Consider the following 22,217-nt stretch of genomic DNA (forward strand, 5'->3'; position numbering starts at 1 on the left):
CCCCCCTCCCATCTCTGTTGCTGTAGTTCTCACACCCTCTGCTCTTGTCATGTCACCACAAAGCATGGTGTCTTATTCCCATAGCGTCCTGTAGGTTAGACAGGACTTAAGTTTAGAAGGGGAAAACTGAAGCATAACTTCCCAAACCCCTCATTCCCAGCCCCAACCCAGAGCCCGCATCCCTGGCAGAGCCCTCACACCCCTGCACCCCAACCCTTTACTCCAGCTCTCAGCCTCTCATCCCCAACCCCACCCCACACACTGCTCCCCCAGACAGAGCCCTTTCACCCCACCCTCTGCTCTACCTCAGACCCCTCCACTCTCCTAAGCCTTCAGCCTCACCCCGCCACACGATCCATCTGCAGAATGAAGTTTGGAATGAGCACCAATAGACAGGTGAGGTGTCACACCTCACCTCCGTATTGGTGCACTCAGCAAAATTCATTCCGCACATGGACATAGCAAATTAGAGGAAACACTGCTCCTGACATTCAAACTCTCTCTCAGATCTTGAATTTCATACATTGACTCATCAGAAGAAAGTGCTCTCAAGTGAGCTACAGACCAACAGTGGTTCAGTGGAATTATTCAGCAAGTATTTTAGAAGACCTAGAACATTAGAGGAAATCATCACCTGCTAAGAGACAATTAATGGAGAGAAGCAGCAAGATTAATCCCGTACATTGGATCGGCTGTGACTTCTTTGCCTGATTTGAAAAAAGACCAAAAGGACCTGAGTCTCCTCACTCTCAATAGCCCCCTGCTCGGCCAATCACCACTGAGACTCTGAGGGCAGGAGGCTGAGGGTCTCACCAGATGTCCCAAAGGACGGCCCAGGTCACCATCACAGGGATCACTCTCAGATCCAGCCCCACCTCTTGGTGAGGACCGCTGCAATGAGAGCAATACCCCTCCCCTGCCGCACTCCACACACATCCCTCTTCGGTAGAGGGAGGGAAGCTGGGAAAAGGGAAAAAAGAAGCAAGAGGAGAGGGGAAAGGAGGGAGGAAAGAGGAAAGAGAAACCAAAAGGACAAACCCCAATGTCCCCAGGGATTCCAACCATCAAAACCTAGGAGGAAATCAAATTCTGCCACCTGAAGCCAGCGCTGTCTGTGCCTAGAATGCTGCCTGCGCCAGGTGGATCAGACTGAACAGGTTCCAAACGTCTCTGAGCCTCTTACCTTCTCAAAGGGAAGTTTTTTTTCAGCACAATCCATGGTAGGAAAGGAGAAAACTCCAGTGTTTCCTCCTCATGCTCACATCCATGAATCTGAATTCTCTCTCAGCCCTCGAGGAGAGACCTCCCGAAGGAGACTTGCGGCAGCAGAGCCGGGGGCTCTCAGAGACAGACCTGGCCCTGCACCTCTGTCCTGCCCGGCTGATGTCGGGGTCTCTCTCTCTCTGAGGTCACCCCCTCCCCACCACCTTTGCCCAATAGGCCGCGGTCCTGCAAAAGGCCTTTGTGATGTCACTGCCACACCCACCCCTCCCCTCAAAGCTGATGTCCTGCCCCTGGCCAGACTCATTGGGTGTTTGAGTTGTTTTCCCTGGATCTGGGGTTGCCAACTTTCTGACCCAACAAAACTGAACACCCTCATCCCGCCCCTTCGCAGAGGTCCCGGCCCGCTCAATCCATCTCCCTCCGTCGCTCGCTCTCCCCCACGCTCACTCACTCGCTCCTTTTCATCGGGCTGAGGAGTGCTGGGAGGTCCCTTTCAACTGGGTGTTGTTGGGACAGACCTGGGAAGGAGGCTGCCTGCCAAACACCTTTGAGAGGTGCCGTCCCTCCCTGTCAGAAAATCATCTCCCTCCTTCACTTCAGTGACGGCCTCAATTGTTCCTTATCCCAGCAGTGAGGGGTATGGGGTTGTTAAGGTAGACAATTGGGGAGGGGTTTCTTTTTTGGTGAACAGTAAGGGGGTTTCAATAGTGGGGTACAACACAGTAGGATACAATACAGTGGGTAATCAGTTAACACTGAGGTATAAATGTAACAGGTAGCTAGCGATTTCTATGTAAAAAGGTGTGTCACAGCAGCATATAACCAACTAACAGTTATGGGTAAAATGTGTTAAATAACAAACAATTTCAGGTAAAAATGTGTCACAGTGGTGTAAATGTAGAATGTGAGGGTATCAGAGTGGATGAAAGTAACAATTGTGGTTTTATGATATAGATTTAAACTTAGTGAGACAGTACAAAAAGGATGCAAGCTTAAGCAGCAGTGAGTGTGTAACTAGGTAAAAATACACAGAGAAGCTGGGCGGGGATGTTTGCAGTGGGAAGACAGACAATTACAATTATACAGAACACAGCAAAATCTGATCTATGAGCTAACTTAACCAAGACTACACAAATTAAAACACAATGCAACAATTCTCTAAGCCTAACTTACAAAGTATAATGCTAAACTTAACTTAATGGGTGCACCTTATGCTGAGGATAGTTCCAGAGGGCTGAGTGGTGTGTGTCAGGACACAGCTCCAAGAGGGGGCAGTGACTGCAGCAGTGGATACAGCTGAAAACAGTCAAGGCAAAGCCCACAGGAGCAGAACTTAGCAGCAGCACAAACTTATTTTCAGTGGCAGAGTGCCACGGGGTTTAGAGAGAGGTTTTAAAACACAGACCAAGGTTTAGCTTGAGTCTGTGTGCTGAGAGACAGAGCCAGCAGCCAGGATGCGGGGGTTGTTTGTAAGAGAGGTTTTAGGACACAGACCAAGGTTTAGCTTGAGTCTGTGTGCTGAGAAGACAGAGCCAGCAGCTAAAATAATAAAATAAAAGTATAGAAAGTCTCACAGAGGATTCTTACCATCCCCAAGGCAGCAGCAGAGGCAGAAACAGCAAGCACATCAGAAGGCTCGGTACAGTCTTGATAATCAGGAGATCTCTCAGGCAGCAATTTGTTCTTCGTGGGGGGGGGTTTAAAAACGGGGATACGCTCAAAAATAAAACGAGAGCAGAGAAAGGACCCCCAGAACCCCTGGTTGATCAGACCAGGCAGCAATGCAAGAACCTTTCTGAAGTCTGTTCAAAAAATGTCTGTTTTTAAAGGCAAACCCTGGCAGCTTCCGCCAGTTACTCTGATTGGCTCCCCTCTTACAGGGAGGAGGAGGCAGAGAAAAAACTGCAGGCAGCCACAGAGGCATGTTTGGACTAGCCCTGAGCCCAGAGGTATGACTCATGCCCAGGATCCTAAAAACACAATAGGTCTTGCAGCTCTGGACAGTGGCCACCCTACACCAAGCCCAGGTTTTAACAAGGTGATACCAGGACTAACCCTTTGAACAGGGCAGTGGTCCCACTTAGCATAAGTGGCCATCCCTTTGAGAAGGGCAATGGCTCTGGTTAGACAACAGGGGCCCTCCCTTTGAGAAGGGCAGAGGCCCTGGTAAACAACTTAACAGCCAGGGAGGGGCGGCCATAGAGGAGAACAAGAACAAAATGGAGTAAGGGGACAGCTTTAAGAAACAAAATGGAGCTGTAACAGACAGGATATATTACAGGGGTAACAGTGTAATGGAGGACATGGCAGGGGCAGTGGCAACAAGGTGCCTTTGGTACTTGTCATTTAAAATCCAATTAGGGAGGGCAATACATGCTGAAGGATTTATCAAAACACAGGGCACAGCCTGTAAAATAAACCCCAACATCCAATCAATACCACATTCCCAAGCATGGGTCCCACAAATTTCTTCCTGCTAGTGTATAATTCTTTGTTTCTCCACCAGGCTGAGTTCTTAATGTCCTTTCTAGTCAGGAATTCCTGGACTTTGGCAATTTCGGTGGAGCAAGTGTCCCTTCTTTTCCCGAAACAATCGTGGTAGGGCATCCTACAGGGAGAGGTTACCAGCACATCACCCTGTCATGGTTTTGCTTCTTGAAGAAAAATCCAAAGGCACAGTAGGTCTGTCAGTGGACAAGGGAGAGGTTACTAGCACTTCACCTTGTCCTTTTCCCTGCTGTCCAGAAGGCACAGCAAAGCTAGAAGGAGAAATAGGCCAATCATCAGTAGGAGAATCCTCCCAAGGTGGAGGGGTCTTTTTGCAGTGAGAATCATGGGTCCAGGCAGGTAGTCCTTGGCACTTCATGGAAGTGTTGGTGGTTAACAGGACTCAGAAAGGGCCTTTCCAGTGTGGAGCCAGAGCAGTCTTTCGCTGATGGACCTTTACATAGATCCAGGCTCCTGGTTCCAAGGAGTGGCAGGGCTGCTAGGGTCTTTGGGCAGCGCTTCTTTACTTGTGAGAAAAGAAACCTAACTCATTTCATTGATGCCTGGCAGTGTTTTGCAGATCTCATAGCTGCTTGGGCACATTCAAGCCCCCCCTTTTCTTGGTTTTCAGCTAAGTCTTAGCTGCGAGCAGTGTCCTTGAATGGGGCCAATGTCTTATCTTTAGACTGAGCATACTAGCTATTTTTTCCCCCAGTTAATTCATTCTGTTCTAATTCCTTCTCCCCTTCTTGGCTTCTTTTAACCTACAAAGGAAACTTCCACTCTTCACTCATACACCTTTTCCCAACAATGAACACATAAACATTGCCACTATACAGTACATTAGTCTTATTATTCAATGTATGCCACATATACCCTTCCAGTAAAATAACTTTATTACAGAGCTTTGGAGCAACAAGCCAGGACAAGCACACCCACTTTGAGAGTCCACTCAGTACAACCTCTTGTGTCCAATGGCTTCCCACCCTCCCCAGCCCTCTGGCTAGAAATCTGAGGTAGCCAGAAGGATCCCATGTGCAATATGGGGAGTGGGTTAACTTTTCATGTCCTTGCTTCCAACGACTGTTGGTATGCAAATTTTAACAAGAATTTTTCCAGTTAAAAGATCTGGCCAATGAAGTTTCTTTTTCTTACTTAAGTAAATGTATTAGACTTTAGTATATCACGTTCTCCTGATTTATCCAAACACTTTGTATTCCAAAACTCCACCAGAGAGGTCCTTTGCCTGTCCCAAGTCAGGGTAAAGGAGGAGGGTTGGGCGTGGGGCTAGCAACTCCACCCTGTAAAAATCAGCTTGCTACAGAAACGCCAACAATAGAGTTAACAGAGACTTTTAGCCTGGAAAAAGAAGGGTCTTCAACTCGAAGATGCATGACGCTGGGTGGTGAAAGCCGCGAGGAAGCCACTAAGCCGATCACCCTTCTTGCAGCCAGGAGGATTACCATCGGCACATGGAATGTGAGGACCATGTACGAGTCAGGAAAGACGGCGCAGGTTGCAGCAGAGATGAGGAGCAACAACCTGACCCTACTAGGCATTAGCGAGACAAGATGGACACAAGCTGGACAGAGACGACTGTTGACAGGAGAGCTGTTGCTGTATTCAGGACATGAAGAGAGCGCGCACACTACACACAGGGAGTAGGCTTCATGTTGTCCAAGCAGGCACAGAGAGCACTGATTGGTTGGGAGGCACATGGTCCCAGGATCATCACAGCATCCTTCAGAACTAAAATGAAGAGGATTAAGATGAATGTTGTTCAGTGCTACGCTCCAACCAATGACAGTGAAGAGGAGGACAAAGACTACTTTTACAACAGACTCCAGAAAATATTAGAGACTCTCCCAGACAAAGACATTACCATCCTTATGGGAGACTTTAATGCCAAAATTGGACCTGATAACACCGGATACGAACAAGTCATGGGGACCCATGCTCTGGGAGAGATGAGTGAGAATGGAGAGAGATTTGTGGATCTGTGTGCACTTAACAATCTGGTCATAGGAGGCAGCATCTTTCCTCACAAGTGGATCCACAAGAGTACCTGGGTATCGCCAGCAGGCATGACAGAAAACCAGATCGACCATGTCTGCATTAGCAAGAAGTTCAGAAGATCCTTGCAGGACGTTAGAGTTAGAAGAGGAGCAGACGTGGCGTCCGACCATCACTTAGTGGTGGCCAGATTGAAGCTGAAGCTGAAGAAGAACTGGATAGACGCGTCAGACAGAAGAGCGAAGTACAACGTCAACCTTCTGAAGGACCATAAGACCAAGGAAGATTTTGGATTGACGCTGAAGAATAAGTTTTCAGTACTACAGGATCGGTCTGAGGAAGAGGAAGACAGTGTACTCAACAGATGGCAGAAAGTGAGAGACACACTTAGGTCAGCATGCCAGGAAGTGCTTGGAATTAAGAAACACCAGCAGAAAGAGTGGATCACAGCAGAGTCCTTGACAAAGATAGAAGACAGAAAGAAGAAGAAGGCAGCAGTCAACAACAGCAGGACTAGAGCAGCAAAGGCCAAAACTCAAAAAGAGTATGCTGAAGCCCACAGAGCAGTGAAGAGGAATATTAGGAAGGACAAGAGAGATTATGTGGATGGACTGGCAGCAGAAGCAGAGCAGGCAGCATACAGCGGTAACATGAAACAGCTGTTCGATACTACCAAGCGACTGTCTGGAAAGTTCAGCAAGCCAGAACGTCCCGTTAAAGACAAGCAGGGAAAGTCTATAACAGGAATAGAACTACAGATGAACAGATGGGCGGAGCACTTTGAGGAACTCCTGAACAGACCAGCACCACCAAATCCACCAGACATCGACCCAGCCAACGAGGACCTCCCAATCAATTGCGATAAACCAACCAGAGACGAGATCAGAAAAGCCATCACCATGATGAAGAACAGGAAGGCGGCTGGACCTGACGATATCCCAGCAGAGGCCCTGAAAGCAGACCTGGATGCCTCAGTGGAAATGCTGTACCCCTCTTTGAGAAAATATGGGAAGAAGAAGTGATTCCGGCTGACTGGAAAGAGGATATCTCATCAAAATCCCCAAGAAAGGAGACCTCAGCAACTGTGCCAACTATAGAGGAATCACACTCCTGTCGGTGCCAGGAAGGTCTTCAACCGAGTCCTCTTAGAGAGAATGAAGGATGCCGTCGATCCACAGCTACGAGATGAACAGGCAGGTTTCGGAAGAACAGATCATGCACGGACCAGATAGCAACGCTCCGCATCATAGTCGAGCAGTCTATGGGTGGAACTCCTCGTTGTACATCAACTTTGTTGACTATGAGAAAGCATTCGATAGCGTGGATCGAGAGACCCTCTGGAAGCTCCTTCGGCACTATGGCATCCCAGCAAAGGTGGTCAACCTGATCAAGAATTCATACGACGGCATACACTGTAGAGTGATCCATGGAGGGCAGCTCACAAACAGCTTCCAGGTGCAAACCGGAGTCAGACAAGGATGCTTGTTGTCACCACTTCTCTTTCTTCTCGTCATCGATTGGATTATGAAGACATCCACTTACAAGCGTAGGAATGGAATCCAATGGTCATTGTGGACCCAGCTTGATGACCTGGACTTTGCCGACGACCTTGCACTCCTTTCGCACAGTAAACAGCAGATGCAAGAGAAGACCAACGTAGTGGCAGCCACGTCATCACAGGTTGGCCTCAACATCCACAAGGACAAGACCAAGATCCTTAGGATCAATTCCATCAGCAACGACCCAGTCACACTGAATGGAAGCCCCCTGGAAGAAGTACAGTCCTTCACCTACCTAGGTAGCATCATCGACCAGCAGGGTGGCACAGCCGCAGACATCAAAGTAAGGATTGGTAAGGCAAGAGCAGCCTTCTTACAGCTCAAGAACATCTGGAGCTCCAGAGAGCTGTCTTTGGCAATAAAGATTCGACTGTTCAACTCCAACGTGAAATCAGTCTTACTGTATGGAGCTGAAACCTGGAGGACAACCAAAACAACCACCAGGAAGATCCAGACCTTCATTAATAGCTGCCTCAGAAGGATTCTCCAGATCCGCTGGCCAGACCCCATCAGTAACATCCACCTCTTGGAGAGGACCCATCAACTCCCAGCAGAGGAAGAAATTAGAAGGAGAAGGTGGGGCTGGATAGGACATACACTACACAAGCAGCCAACCAACATCACCAGACAGGCACTGCAGTGGAACCCCCAAGGCAAGCGGAAAAGAGGCCGCCCAAGAAATACCTGGCGACGCGACCTTCAGGTTGATAGCAAAAAATGGGCTATACCTGGAACCAGCTAGAGCGAATGGCCCAGGATAGAAGACTATGGAGATCTGTTGTTGGCGGCCCATCACCCGGTTGGGGTGCCGGGCATGAATGAATGAATGAATTTGTATTCCAAGTTGAATAAAACAAGTATCTGCTTTTTTTTTATTTAACCCTCCTGTTTGATTTTAAACTAGACTATTTGATGAAAATATTAAACACAGCAATTCTGGCCACGAGACAAACCCCACAAGACAGGACATAGAACACAGAACATAATTCCTATTGTGCCAGTAAATGCATGGTACGTTGAATGCTGTTCAGCTGGCAGCAGTTTTCTCTGATTATCTGAAAGACAAAAAAAACAGAGGTCTACCCTTCTGGGCAGTCAGTCATTGCTTAAAAGATACAAATACCCTTGTTGATTTCAGGCAAAGAGGAATTACCCTGTATTTTCTTGTATATGTTTCATAGGCAGCCCAGGTTTCAGTGGCTTCTACCTTATCAGTTAGCTAATTTGCATTAATGGAGATGCTTTCTGGCTTGCTTCTGGATCCAAAGCTATTCACAGCTTAAAGATTCTTACCTTAAAGGGACATAATTAACTTTACCAGAATTTTGATTGCTTTTTACTTTTAACTCCTGCTTTCAAACACTGAAAGAAAATATCACTACTTATAGTGGCCCCTTAGAGCCTAATAGGGTTTTAATTACATAGCACTATATACATTTCTTTAGCTAATTCGACTACATTGTTCATAGCCAAATAATTGCAATCAAATAATTTCTTGCCTGGATTTATTTACAAACATTTCAAAGACACCAAGAACTTTCCTCTTTAGCATTTTTACAAAGTTCAACTGCTGTTCCTCTAGCAACTACAGAGTTAACTTCTCACTTCTTCCTTAAATCACTTGCTTGTCTCCCAACAGCCAATTTTATCAACTCACATCACCATTTCAAGTATCATTTTCAAGTATTTCTCTTCCATTTTGGTGGCAAAGCCCACCAAACATCTCGATGAGATGGACGTGTTCCCAGGAATGTCTCAATTACAAAGAATCAACATTTCCCAGCTGAAATAAATGTTCTGCTGGAAAACTTTCTTCTTTTTTCTTTCGAAAGGACTTTTGGCTTCAAATTTTATTTTATTTTTAGACTGTGGCTTTTATGTTTTGTGGCACACAAGCAGACAAGTTAGAGAAAATATAAAATACTGTTGCTGAAAGTTTGCAATATCTTGTCAATTTGTTTATTAAGACCAGAACAACAGTACATAGGAACCCCAAAATCAGAGGAGAGAACATAGGCTACTGTCTATAACAGAGAGGCACAACTCACTGGGTACCTGCTGATTGACTGCTGCTAAGTCCCAATTTTGTTCTGCCTTACTGAGCTGCCTAGCATGCAAGCACTTACAGAAACCCTTCCCAACATGTAAAGTCACAGTATTCAATTTTAACACAACTGCAAATACACCAGAGCATCAATGGAATAAAATTGTCAGACACATAGAAAAACATAAACTCTTGAGCAATAGTCAACATGGTTTCTGTAAAGGGAAATCGTGTCTTACTAATCTATTAGAGTTCTTTGAAGGGGTCAACAAATGTGGACAAGGGGGATCAGGTGGACATAGTGTACTTAGATTTCCAGAAAGCCTTTGACAAGGTCCCTCACCAAAGGCTCTTATGTAAATTAAGCTGTCATGGGATAAAAGGAAAGGTCCTTTCATGGATTGAGAGCTAGGTAATAATTGGAGATATACCAATCTCCTAGAACTGGAAGGGACCTTGAAAGGTCATCAAGTCCAGCCCCCTGCCTTCACTAGCAGGACCAATTTTTGCCCTAGATTCCTAAGTGGCCTCCTCAAGGATTGAACTCACAACCCTGAGTTTAGCAGGCCAATGCTCAAACCACAGAGCTATCCCTCCCCTGGTTAAAGGACAGGGAACAAAGGGTAGGAATTAATGGTCAATTCTCAGAATGGAGAGGGTAACTAGTGGTGTTCCCCAAGGGTCAGTCCTAGGACCAATCCTATTCAATTTATTCATAAATGATCTGGAGAAAGGGGTAAACAGTGAGGTGGCAAAGTTTGCAGATGATACTAAACTACTCAAGATAGTTAAGACCAAAGCAGATTGTGAAGAACTTCAAAAAGATCTCACAAAACTAAGTGATTGGGCAACAAAATGGCAAATGAAATTTAATGTGGATAAATGTAAAGTAATGCACATTGGAAAAAATAACCCCAACTATACATACAACATGATGGGGGCTAAATTAGCTACAACGAGTCAGGAAAAGATCTTGGAGTTATCGTGGATAGTTCTCTGAAGATGTCCACGCAGTGTGCAGAGGCGGTCAAAAAGCAAACAGGATGTTAGGAATCATTAAAAGGGGATAGAGAATAAGACTGAGAATATATTATTGCCCTTATATAAATCCATGGTACGCCCACACCTCGAATACTGTGTACAGATGTGGTCTCCTCACCTCAAAAAAGATATTCTAGCACTAGAAAGGTTCAGAAAAGAGCAACTAAAATGATTAGGGGTTTAGAGAGGGTCCCATATGAGGAAAGATTAAAGAGGCTAGGACTCTTCAGTTTGGAAAAGAGAAGACTAAGGGGGGACATGATAGAGTTATATAAAATCATGAGTGATGTTGAGAAAGTGGATAAGGAAAAGTTATTTACTTATTCCCATAATACAAGAACTAGGGGGTCACCAAATGAAATTAATAGGCAGCAGGTTTAAAACAAATAAAAGGAAGTTCTTCTTCACGCAGTGTACAGTCAACTTGTGGAACTCCTTACCTGAGGAGGTTGTGAAGGCTAGGACTATAACAATGTTTAAAGGGGACGGTATAAATTCATGGTGGCTAAGTCCATAAATGGCTATTAGCCAGGATGGGTAAGAATGGTGTCCCTAGCCTCTGTTCGTCAGAGGATGGAGATGGATGGCAGGAGAGAGATCACTTGATCATTGCCTGTTAGGTTGACTCCCTCAGGGGCACCTGGCATTGGCCACTGTTGGTAGACAGATACTGGGCTAGATGGACCTTTGGTCTGATCCGGTATGGCCTTTCTTATGTTCTTAACATTTTCTGTTGTACAAGGTCTCTCCTTTTTTGGAACCCTTGTTTCTAAAAAAGCCATGCGAGACTTGAATCAAATTTCAGTGACTAATTATCATGTGTGTGGCATCATCATTAATGCGTGTTCTATGTAGTTAGGTTATTGTCTTCTTTAGGAAATTTGGGGAAACAGGAGCCCTGGGAAACCCTGTTCCCCTCATACACACTGCACATTTGCTGCTACCTGGTGCTGGCTGAGCAGTAGCATTGTGACATCAGAGAGGATCCACCACTCAGCACCCGTCCCTCCCGTTCATTTGCAGCCCAGCTCAGCCCCGGTCACTCTCGCCAGCTGGGGCCGGGCAGCTCCCCTGCGCTGCGATCCAGCACCGGGCACCGCGGAGCACCGGGCAGGCTGTGCAGGGTGGGGAGGGATACTCGCATTGCTGACACCTGCCTGCCTCAGGGCTTTCTCCCTGCCCGCCGCGAGGATCGCGAGGGAGGGCAGCAGCGTGCCGCTGAGAGCCGTGTCCAATTGGCCGGGTGGCTGCCTGCAGACAACACGGGGAGAGAACCAGACAGCCCTGTAACGCAGCCGCTGCTCGGGACCCGGATCCACGCTGCTGTGCCACCGAGACCCATCAAGTGCCACGGGAGCGGGGGACACCCCCCCCACCCCATGGAAGTGTCAGGGGCTGCTCGGGCTGGGAGCCCGGCGGAGAGTCCAGCTGGGGAGAGGCTCAAAGGGGGGGGGGGTAAAAACGTTGCACCAAAAATATGAAAAAGTTGCAAGACAAAAACCCTTTAATTACAGCTCGGACGGGCCCCTCCGGAGCAGGGGGGCGGGGCCAGCCGCGGTCCCGCCGCCGGGCAGCAGCAGCAGCAGCAGGAGGGGGCGGCGCGAGACGGCTCCCGGGGATTCCCTGCTCGCGCCGCTGCCGGGGGGAGCCGCTGCTGCTGCGAGCTGGTGCGCGGGGGGTGGAGGGGGGGTGTCCTCGCGGGCGGGGCTCGCGCCCAGAGCGCTGACACTGTCCGTTGGGAACTGTCACGCCGCGCGACCGGGCCGCCCCACTTGTGACGTCACCGCCCTCTGCCCCCGCCCAACCAGCGTGGTCACCCGGGCTCCGCCCACTATCGCCGCGGCAACCACTAAAACAAACGTTCTCTGAACACGTGGGGCAGGGAGGGGGGTAAGGATGGGCCGTGACGCAAACAAAGCAGCTCCTGGCAGCGCGCGGCAATGACGTCACCGAGGAGGAGTCCGCCCCCCCGCTCAGCGGCGGATGCAGGGACGGGACGGAGGGGACGAAGGGGGCAGGGACGGATGGACAGAGGGGACGGGACAGAGGACAGGGCTGGGGGGACGCAGGGAAGGGAGTGAAGGATGGAGGGAGCGGGAGGGTGAGCAGATCGCAAGCGTGAACTATCAGGCCACGTTGGTGGAGCTGGGGGGGAGACAGACAGACACAGGTGCGCAGCCCCGTTGGGAGCCAGAGGCACACTGGTCCGCCTGGCCCTGTGCTACCAGCGTGCCCTTTCCTATGTGCCCTAAGGCATTTCTATGTTATTCCATAACATTCCTATGTGCCATAACATTCTTATGTGCTGAATAAGAGCACATAACATTCCTGTGTTCCCCTCCCAACACCAGGAGGGGTGTGTGTGTGTGCCCTTTCCTATTCTTATGTGCTGATCAGTACTGTGGTAGCAGAACTGAAACTGAAAAGGGAGCAGGCAGGACTATGCACAAAGAGAAAAGGGATGTAGACCTGCCCTTTGTACCCTGCAGGACCTGTGGTCACAGGCCCTTCCTAATTTGGGGGGAACCAAGGAATATAAAAAGTAATCTCTTGTAAATTGAACCAATGTCTGACTGCTAGAGTTGGAATCTTGATATTAATTTTTCCTAATGATTGTAAGTTATTTACAGTCACCTGGCTGGCCTTTGAGGACTGACAAATCACAGCCAGAAGCTCTTTGATTTTTGGGAAGGCCCCAGATCATTTTGCAGCTGGAGTGGGCAGCACCACTCAGGCTACCGTTGATACATTAGGACCAGCACAAGTTCTTCTGCTGAGCATCCAGCATGACGTTTGACCACAAAAAGGGGCAGACAAATAGAAGAGGCAATATAGTATGTAGTGGGCTCAGGGATGAGAACAAAGGACTAATCCTAGCGTTGACACTGGCTCCCACTGTGGCCCTGGTCAAGTCACATAGGCCAAAATTTCCATACTTGAGTGCCTATAGTTATGTAACTAAATCATTGACTTTAATAGGGTATTAGAGCAGTGGAAGCTACTCCAGCCATTGATCTTTTCCCATTTTGCATACTGAGGAGGGGAGTGCTTCCTTGTGTCCCCCTTGCAAGGATTCCCAGCACCCACGAGTTACTCATGTGGGTATTGAACATAAAATTTTCCAATGCAAAAATACATTTTGTTTTCAAACAATCCAAGGACTTAGTTGACACGGAGAATTTTTTTAGAAAAAGGGCAAAATAGCTTGACATTTCAAAAGAAATCACTGTTTAATTTTCTTTATAGTTCAAACATTATTTTAAAGGAGTTGAACTCAGATGTTCCTGAGGTTTAACAATGAATTGTATACATAGCTCCCAGAATGGAACCTGTGCAAACAAAAAAATAAACAATAATAGTGTCTTTTAAATTCACTGTATTTTTAAAGACACACAGAGGAGAATCAGCCAGGCTGATTCATTGTATTTTCCCTGTGCTGATGAAGGAATTAGAGACAATAACAGAGCTTGACAAAACCAGCTAAAGCCACCAAACCAACTGGAGGGTTAAATCTATCAATCAGCAGTAAATATGAAATATAGGGGGGTGGGATCAGGGCGATGCCCTGGGGAGAAGCCCAGAGAACTTCTCTTCCCCAAATGTCAGAAGAGGGAAGGTGCTGGGATTTTTATCCAAATGCCCTCCCTGACTCCTGTTTAGAGATTCAGGTTCTTTAACATTATAGCTGTCCCAAGTTTGCATAGTGCAATGCTTGAATTTACATGAAGAGAAAGTAGAGAGTAAGTAGTAAAGTTCTTCCAATTTTAAACTAGATATATATTAAATTAAATCTGTGCTAATTAATCAGAGGCATAAAGAGTATTTAAGACAACAGCTCAGCCCCTCTCATCCACCCTCTCTCCATCACCATTGTCAACTTTCTCTGGATGTGTTTTTATGGATAAACTGAACTGATCTGACTGGCTGAATCAAACAATAAGTTGTTCTAAACGAATCACGATGCTTCAGGTCAATAACTGTTTGGGAAACATCTGTTACGTTACTGCTTCAACATTCAGCTGAGAAAATTATTAGATATATATTCTGATAATTTGAACAGAAACAAAGTCATCGTAACAGAACATTGAGAGAGGATCAAAGCCTTAGGTTTTGAAAATAAATATCACACGTCAACATTTTTTCCATAAATTCTTCGGCAGCGGGAGACCATTATCCTAAGATAACATTCTCCAGCAGAGAGATGATCTCTTAATTAGAGCAATATGTAAACTACTTTAGGATGCTTGATATAAATCCTGCAAACTGATTCATTGATACTTTTACTAAGATGAATTTTGATATCATGGGATGAAATCCTGGCCCTATTGTAGTTTATAGAACGAGGAGTACTCGTGTCACCTTAGAGACTAACACATTTATTTGGGCATAAGCTTTCATGGGCTAAAACCCACTTCATCAGATGCATGCAGTGGAAAATACAGTAAGAAGATATATATACAGAGAACATGAAAAAATGGGGGTTGCCATACCAACTCTAACAAGATTAATCAATTAAGGTGGGATATTATCAGCAGGAGAAAAAAAAACTTTTTGTAGTGATAATCAGGATAGCAAACAGTTGACAAGAAGGTGTGAGTAACACTAGGGGAAAAATTAGCATGGGGAAATTTATTTGGAGAAGTTATTTTGTTGAAGAATTGCGACTTTTGGGTCTGTAATCAAGCGTCTAGGGAGGTTGAAGTGTTCTCCGACTGGTTTTTGAATGTTATAATTCTTGACGTCTGATTTGTGTCCTTTTATTCTTTTATGTAGAGACTGTCTGGGTTGGCCAATGTATATGGCAGAGGGGCATTGCTGGCACATGATGGCATATATCACGTTGGTAGATGTGCAGGTGAAGGAGCCCCTGATGGTGGGGCTGATGTGATTAGGTCCTATGATGGTGTCCCCTGAATAGATATGTGGACTGAGTTGGCAACTGGCTTTGTTGCAAGGATAGGTTCCTTGGTTATTATTGTTGTTGTGTGGTGTGTGCTTGCTTCAGGTTGGGGGGCTGTCTGTAAGTGAGGACTGTCCTGTCTCCCAAGATCTGCGAGAGTGAGGGATCATCCTTCAGGATAGGTTGTAGATCCTTGATGATGCGCTGGAGAGGTTTTAGTTGGGGGCTGAAGGTGACGGCTAGTGGTGTTCTGTTATTTTCTTTGTTGGGCCTGTCCTGTGGTAGGTCACTTCAGGGTACTCTTCTGGCTCTGGAACACCTGGCATTGGCCACTGTCGGTAGACAGATACTGGGCTAGATGGACCTTTGGTCTGAGCCGGTACGGCCGTTCTTATGTTCTTATACTTGGGGAAAATGACTAGCAACCTGGCTACCATGGCATGAGCTACCTTTGACAACTGATTGCCTCCTTATTACCAGAACATCATTACAGAAAGGAAGCTTGTAATGAAACAGGGCCAGATGTGGATAGCCGGGATAGCCTCCTGCTGTGTTTTAATACAGTTTAATTTAATTACTTTCAATTCTCTGATAAACACAGCATTGAGTGGTGAAAAAGGGACTGTCACAAAGATAAGAATGGCAATAAAATATATACTGAAAACAACAGATGAGTAAGAGCTTCATTGTTTAAACAGTACATAGAAAGAAAAAACTATTATATATTAAGAAAAAATAGGGAAATTAACAAACCAAAAAACCCCTCATTTAACGTTACTTACGTTTGCTTTCATCAATAAAATAAACCATAAAATAATTAGGAAATACAAAGTCAAGATTTTCAAAAACGATTAAAAGGTTACGAAATTTTACGTTCTCTTGTTAGCAAATGTCCAAATAAGTGTTGCCCTGGGCACCCTTAATTCAGTCCTCTTGTGCATTTCCATGATGATGCAGTCTTTCATTACCTGATCCCAGGAAGAAGATCAGCAGGAAGAAATGGAATAAGAGGAAAGAGAAGATGAGAAAAGAGGAAAGGAGGAAGAGGGAAGCCCAAAAGGACAAATTTCAAACACCATGGAGTCACAGATTCATAAATTCCAAGGCCAAAAGGAACCACTCTGGTCTGACTTTCTATTTAACATCGGCCATTGAATTTCCCTGAAAATAATTCCCACAGAAATTAAAGCAGATTGTTTAGAAAATCACACAATCTTGATTTTTTTTTAAAAAAGGCTAGTTGTGGAGGATCCAGCACAACCCTTGGTGAATGGCTCCAAACCCTGAGGTTAAAAATGCGCGCTTTCTCTCTAGTGTGAATTGGTCTAGGCTTCAACTTTCAGCCATTGTCTGCTCTTAACCTTTATCTGCTAAAGTGAAGAGCTCATTAGTAAATATTTCTTCTCTTAGGCTCAGCGCTTACCCTTCTCTTTGAATGAGCTGCTGTACTCTGTCAGCACAAGGAGGGTTTTCTAATCCTTTCATCATTCATGTGGCTCTTCTGTGAACCCTGTCCAATGTGAGAGCATCTGTCTCAAACTGTGGACACCAGAAGTGGACACAATTTTCCAGGAGTGGTTGCACCAGTGCTCAGTATACAAATATGGAACCTCTCTATTTCTACTTGAGATTCTGCTCTTTGTATGGCTCCAAGAGTCACATTTGCCCCTTTGGCCACTGGGAACTCATGGGGAGCTGATTATCCCCCATGACCCCAAGTCTTTTTCAGAGCTGGTGGTTCCCAGGTTTGAATCCTCTATCTTGTACACAGAGCCTATATTTTGTCTTACTTTCTACACAGGTGATGACTTCTTTCGACAAAATCTAAACACAGAAATGAAAAAAACTGACAAAGTATCTCCTCCCCACCAATCCCCTTGGTCCTCACAGAGAGACAGCAAAGATGGAGGCTTGCTGCAACCAGGCTACAGGGGTCTCCGAGCTTCCCCCTGCCCCATCCCTGTCCTGCCTGGCTGTTGTCAAGGGAGCTCTGTGAGGTCACATCCGCCTCATCGCCTTTGCCCAATAGGCTGAATTCCTGCCAAAGGCCTTTGTGAAGTCACTGCCACACTCACCTTTCCCTTGCAGGCCTGATGTCTGCCCCTGGCCAGCCCGGTTTGATGTTTGAGTTGCACCCCAAGATCTCCCCACTTGGTCATTATTGATTCTGGGGAGCAAGCAGGCTACCCAGTAAAACAGCAGAGTCTGTTCCTCACCCCACAATGAGTTTTTCACAGAGGTGTCAGTTGAGAAACAATTTGATGGCCTAATCCGGCCTCTATTTCTCAAGCTATGAAATTTCACACACTTAGCACCATATTAAGCCCAATCGCTTGTAGGAATTCACTAAAAGGCACTTTCCAGAATGACAACAAGTTGTGATGTGAGGATAGCTGGAAACAGAGAATCCACCTTTCCCCTAGGTAATTTGTTCCAGTGGCTAGTGTCTCTCACTGTCAAAAATGTGTGCCTTACATTTCATTTGAATTTCTCAGGCTTCAGCTGACAGCCATTGGTTCTTGTTGTGCCTTTCTTGGCTAGATTGAATTAGCCCTGCCCCATGAAATCCGATCTCCCCGTCCTGCTGGGAGCCCCTCAGGCAGGAGCACCCCAGTAGGTGCCTCCTAGCTGTTTGTCTTCTGGATTTGGGACAGGACTTCCCCTGTATGGATGCTCTCCGTAGGGATATCAGATGCACCTCCAGAGGCAGTGCAGAAGCAAGTGCACTGCATCAGCCTGTCATTGGGATAAGGGCTTTGGCCTTAGCAGCTTCTGCTTCAGCCACATCTCTGGGTGCCCAGGCTCAGGGCTTCTGACCCCTGTGGCCACCTCCACATTTGGGAATGTCTTGTAGTTTCAGAACGGTTGGTGGCTCCTTCCCTCCAAGCCCAGGTCTGAAGGCAGGACGGCAGTGAGGGTGGCAATGCTGTGACTCTTCCACTGTTCCATTTTGGTGGGGAAGCCCACCAAACAACATCTCATTGAGATGGACGTGTTCCCAGGGAATGTCTCAATTACAAGGAATCAACATTTCCCAGCTGAAATAAATGTTGTGCTGGAAAACTTTCTTTTTTTTTTTTTCCTTTCGAAAGGACTTTTGGCTTCAGATTTTTTTTTTTTATTTTTTTTTTAGACTGTGGCTTTTCTGTTTTGTGGCACACAAGCAGACAAGTTAGAGAAAACATAAAATATTCTTGCTGAAAGTTTGCAATATCTTGTCAATTTGTTTATTAAGACCAGAACAATAGCACATAAGAACCCAAAAATCAGAGGGAGAGAACATAGGCTACTGCCTATAACAGAGAGGCACAACTCACTGGGTACCTGCTGACTGACTGGTGCTAAGTCCCAAGTTTGTTCTGCCTTACTGAGCTGCCTAGCATGCAAGCACGTACAGAAACGCTGCCCAACATGTAACGTCACAGTATTCAATTTTAACACAACTGCAAATACATCAGAGCATCAACATTTTCTGTTTTACAAGGTCTCTCCTTTTTTGGAACCCTTGTTTCTAAAAAAGCCATGCGAGACTTGAATCAAATTTCAGAGACTAATTATCATGTGTGTGGCATCATCATTAATGCCTGTTCTATGTAGTTAGGTTATTGTCTTCTTTAGGAAATTTGGGGAAACAGGAGCCCTGGGAAACCCTCCTCCCCTCATACACACTGCACATTTGCTCCTACCTGATGCTGGCTGAGCAGTAGCATTGTGACATCAGAGAGGATCCACCACTCAGCACCCGTCCCTCCAGTTCATTTGCATACTTGCGGAGAATGAATAGCAACCTGGCTACCATGGCAAGAGCTATCTTTGATGACTGATTGTCCCCTTATTACCAGAGCATCATTACAGAAAGGAAATTTGTAAAGAAACAGGGCCAGATGTGGATAGCCGCGATAGCCTCCTGCTGTGCTCATTTGAGTTTGTACTGTAGTAGGGTGCAGTGTTTCGTTACAAAGGGCAATTGTTTGCTACTTTCCTTAGTAAGGACTAGGTGAAAATAAGATGAAAAATTCCAGCTCTTTTTCTTGGATATTATTTATCTGCTCCTTGCACATTCAGGGTTATAGCTTAGAACTTTAGCGGAAACTGAAGTTGCATAAAATGAGTTTTGTTTTAATACAGTTTAATTTAATTACTTTCAATTCTCTGATAAACACAGGATTGAGTGGTGAAAAAGGGACCTTCACAAAGATAAGAATGGCAATAAAATATATATTGAAAAGAACAGATGAGTAAGAGCTTCATTGTTTAAACAGTACATAGAAAGAAAAAACTATTATATATTAAGAAAAAAATAAGGAAAGTAACAAACCAAAAACCCCTTCATTTAACATTACTTAAGTTTGCTTTCATTAATAAAATAAACCATAAAATAATTAGGAAAAGAAAGTCAGGATTTTCAAAAATGATTAAAAGGTTACGAAATTTTTACTCTTCAGCTGACAGCCATTGGTTCTTGTTGTGCCATTTTTGGCTAGATCGAATTAGCCCTGCCCCGTGAAATCCGATCTCCCTGTCCTGCTGGACCCCCCAGCCAGGAGAACCCAGTAGGGGCCTCCTAGCTGTTTCTCTGCCCGGCTGGGGACAGGACTTCCTCTCCGTGGGGATATCAGACGCACTTGCAGAGGCAATGCAGAAGTGAGTGTGCTGCATCAGCCCGGTGTTGGGCTCAGGGCTTTGGCCTTGGCAGCTTCTGCTCCAGTCACATCTCTGGGTGCCCGGACTCAGAGCTTCTGGCCCCCTGTGGCTGCAGCCAGGGCTGGGGCACTGGGCTCAGGACTTTCATGCCCTTCCCAACTCCTGACGGCACTCTGGGTACCTGGGCTCAGGGCTTCTGCCTGGCATCTGAAGTGAGAGCTCTGGGCTTCCCTTGCAGTTCCTTCTGGGGCTCAGGGGTCCATTTCTCTGAATGCCCCGAAAATGGTAGGAGCCGAGCTGTTCCCAAGTAATAGGTAGGAGCTGAGGTGCTACAACATGAAACCTCTCTGAGGCTCTTATCTGCTCCACAGGGACGTCTGTCTTCTCACTCAATTAGCCGTGGGAAAGGGGAAAACCCCAAGGAGGCTCCTCCTCGCACTCACAGGCTGTCGGGGGCAGAGAATTCACCCAAGGCCACGCTTGTGAGTCTGTATCATAACACGCATGCACAACAGCACTGCACAAAGTTTATAAACGTCACCTTAACTCTGATGGTTCCTAACGTTTAAAGGCCCCCCGGGATGCAACTTGGAGCTGGGGTACCGCTGAGCTCTCTGTCTCCCCAGCCTGGGCTCCCTCTCACACTGCTGCTGGGAGAAGATGCCGCTCGCTCCCGTCCCTGCACTCACACAAACCTTTGCACAGGCAGGGACACACCCAGCTGCAGGGACCAGGAAGCTTCTCCCCAGCTCCCCAGCCTAGGTCCCCAGTGCTGCAGCGTCTTGCCCTGGCCAAAAGCCTGACGGGATCACTTTATTACCCAGTCTGCTCCTCCCTCCAAGAGGAGAGGATCATGCACCAGTCTCTGGTCCTGAGCAGGTGCCCCAACCACATCTAGCAAAACGAAGAGTTTTAGGGGGAAATAGAACACACATTGATTAACTATGCAAAGATAGGCTTGAAGGGATTGTAAGCAATGAGCGCACAGCTCAATGCAGGTTACCCAAGAACTGAACCAAAAGAACCCTCTGCTTTGGCCTCAGCGGCAGATCTGGGGCGGTGAGAGCTGAATTCCAGACTCACTTTCCTGCTCAGCCGCAGCTCTTTCCCCCAGGTCTCTCCCCTTTCCAGCAGGCTCCGGCTCAGCGGCTGGCTCCAGCCACCGCAAAGAGTCCGAACCCTCCCTGCCCCCCAGAGCTGGGCACAAAGGGGGCTAATGCAGATCTCTCCCCCATACAGACCCGGCTGGGGCAGCAGCAGCAGCCCAGGCACCCACCGGCCCCCCCGCAGCCCCCACACTCCAAATGCCCTGCACCGCACACACCCGCCGGCCTCACAGCTCCTCCCCACCCTCCCATGGTCTCATGGGCTCATAGACTCGAAGGTCAGAAGGGACCATAATGATCATCTAGTCCCACCTCCTTCACAACGCAGGCCACACAATCTCCCCCATCCACTTCTATAGCAAACCCCTAACCTATGTCTGACTTCCTGAACTCCTCAAATTGTGCTTTGAAGACCTCAAGCTGCAGAGAATCCTCTAGCAAGTGACCAGTGCCCCATGCTGCAGAGGAAGGCGAGAAACCTCCAGGGCCTCTGCCAATCTGCCCTGGAGGAAAATTCCTTCCCGACCCCAAAGATGCTGATCACTTAAACCCTTAGCATGTGGGCAAGACTCACCAGCCAGCACCCACGAGAGAATTCTCTGCAGTAACTCACATCCCAACCCATCTAACATCCCATCCAGACCACTGGGCATACTTACCTGCTGAGAATCAAAGATCAATTGCCAAATTCATTGCCAAAATTAGGCTAGCCCATCATACCATCCCCTCCATAAACGTATTAAGCGTAGTCTTGAAGCCAGATATGTCTTTTGCCCCCAATACTCCCCTTGGAAGGCAAGTCTAAACTCCCTAGTGTCCACTTCTTAGCCACTGGTTCTTCTTCTTCTGCACAGCATCGCTCGTGGAGAACAAGGACCTGCACATCTACAGTCGTACTCTATCTTTGTTTCAAGAATGAAAACAAACTACCACCTCAGAGGACCGGAATGGATTTCAGCTGATGGACAGCTTTGCTCAGTGTTTGTACATTTTAACAGGAATATACTGAATGATTAAATTCATTTCACGTCCCCGTTCAGCGGAACTCCTGAACATACAGGAGATGGATATGAAAATATAGATCACTTAAAAAAGAGGACATGTAAGAGAGCAGCTGGACTTGAACCAGAAACCTCTCGATCCACCCTCAAATGCACCACCACTGAGTTCCCTGAGGCAGCTGAGTGTTGGAGCCAGTG

This window comes from Mauremys reevesii, linkage group 17 (genome assembly GCF_016161935.1).
Source record: "Mauremys reevesii isolate NIE-2019 linkage group 17, ASM1616193v1, whole genome shotgun sequence".
NCBI lineage: Eukaryota > Metazoa > Chordata > Testudines > Geoemydidae > Mauremys > Mauremys reevesii.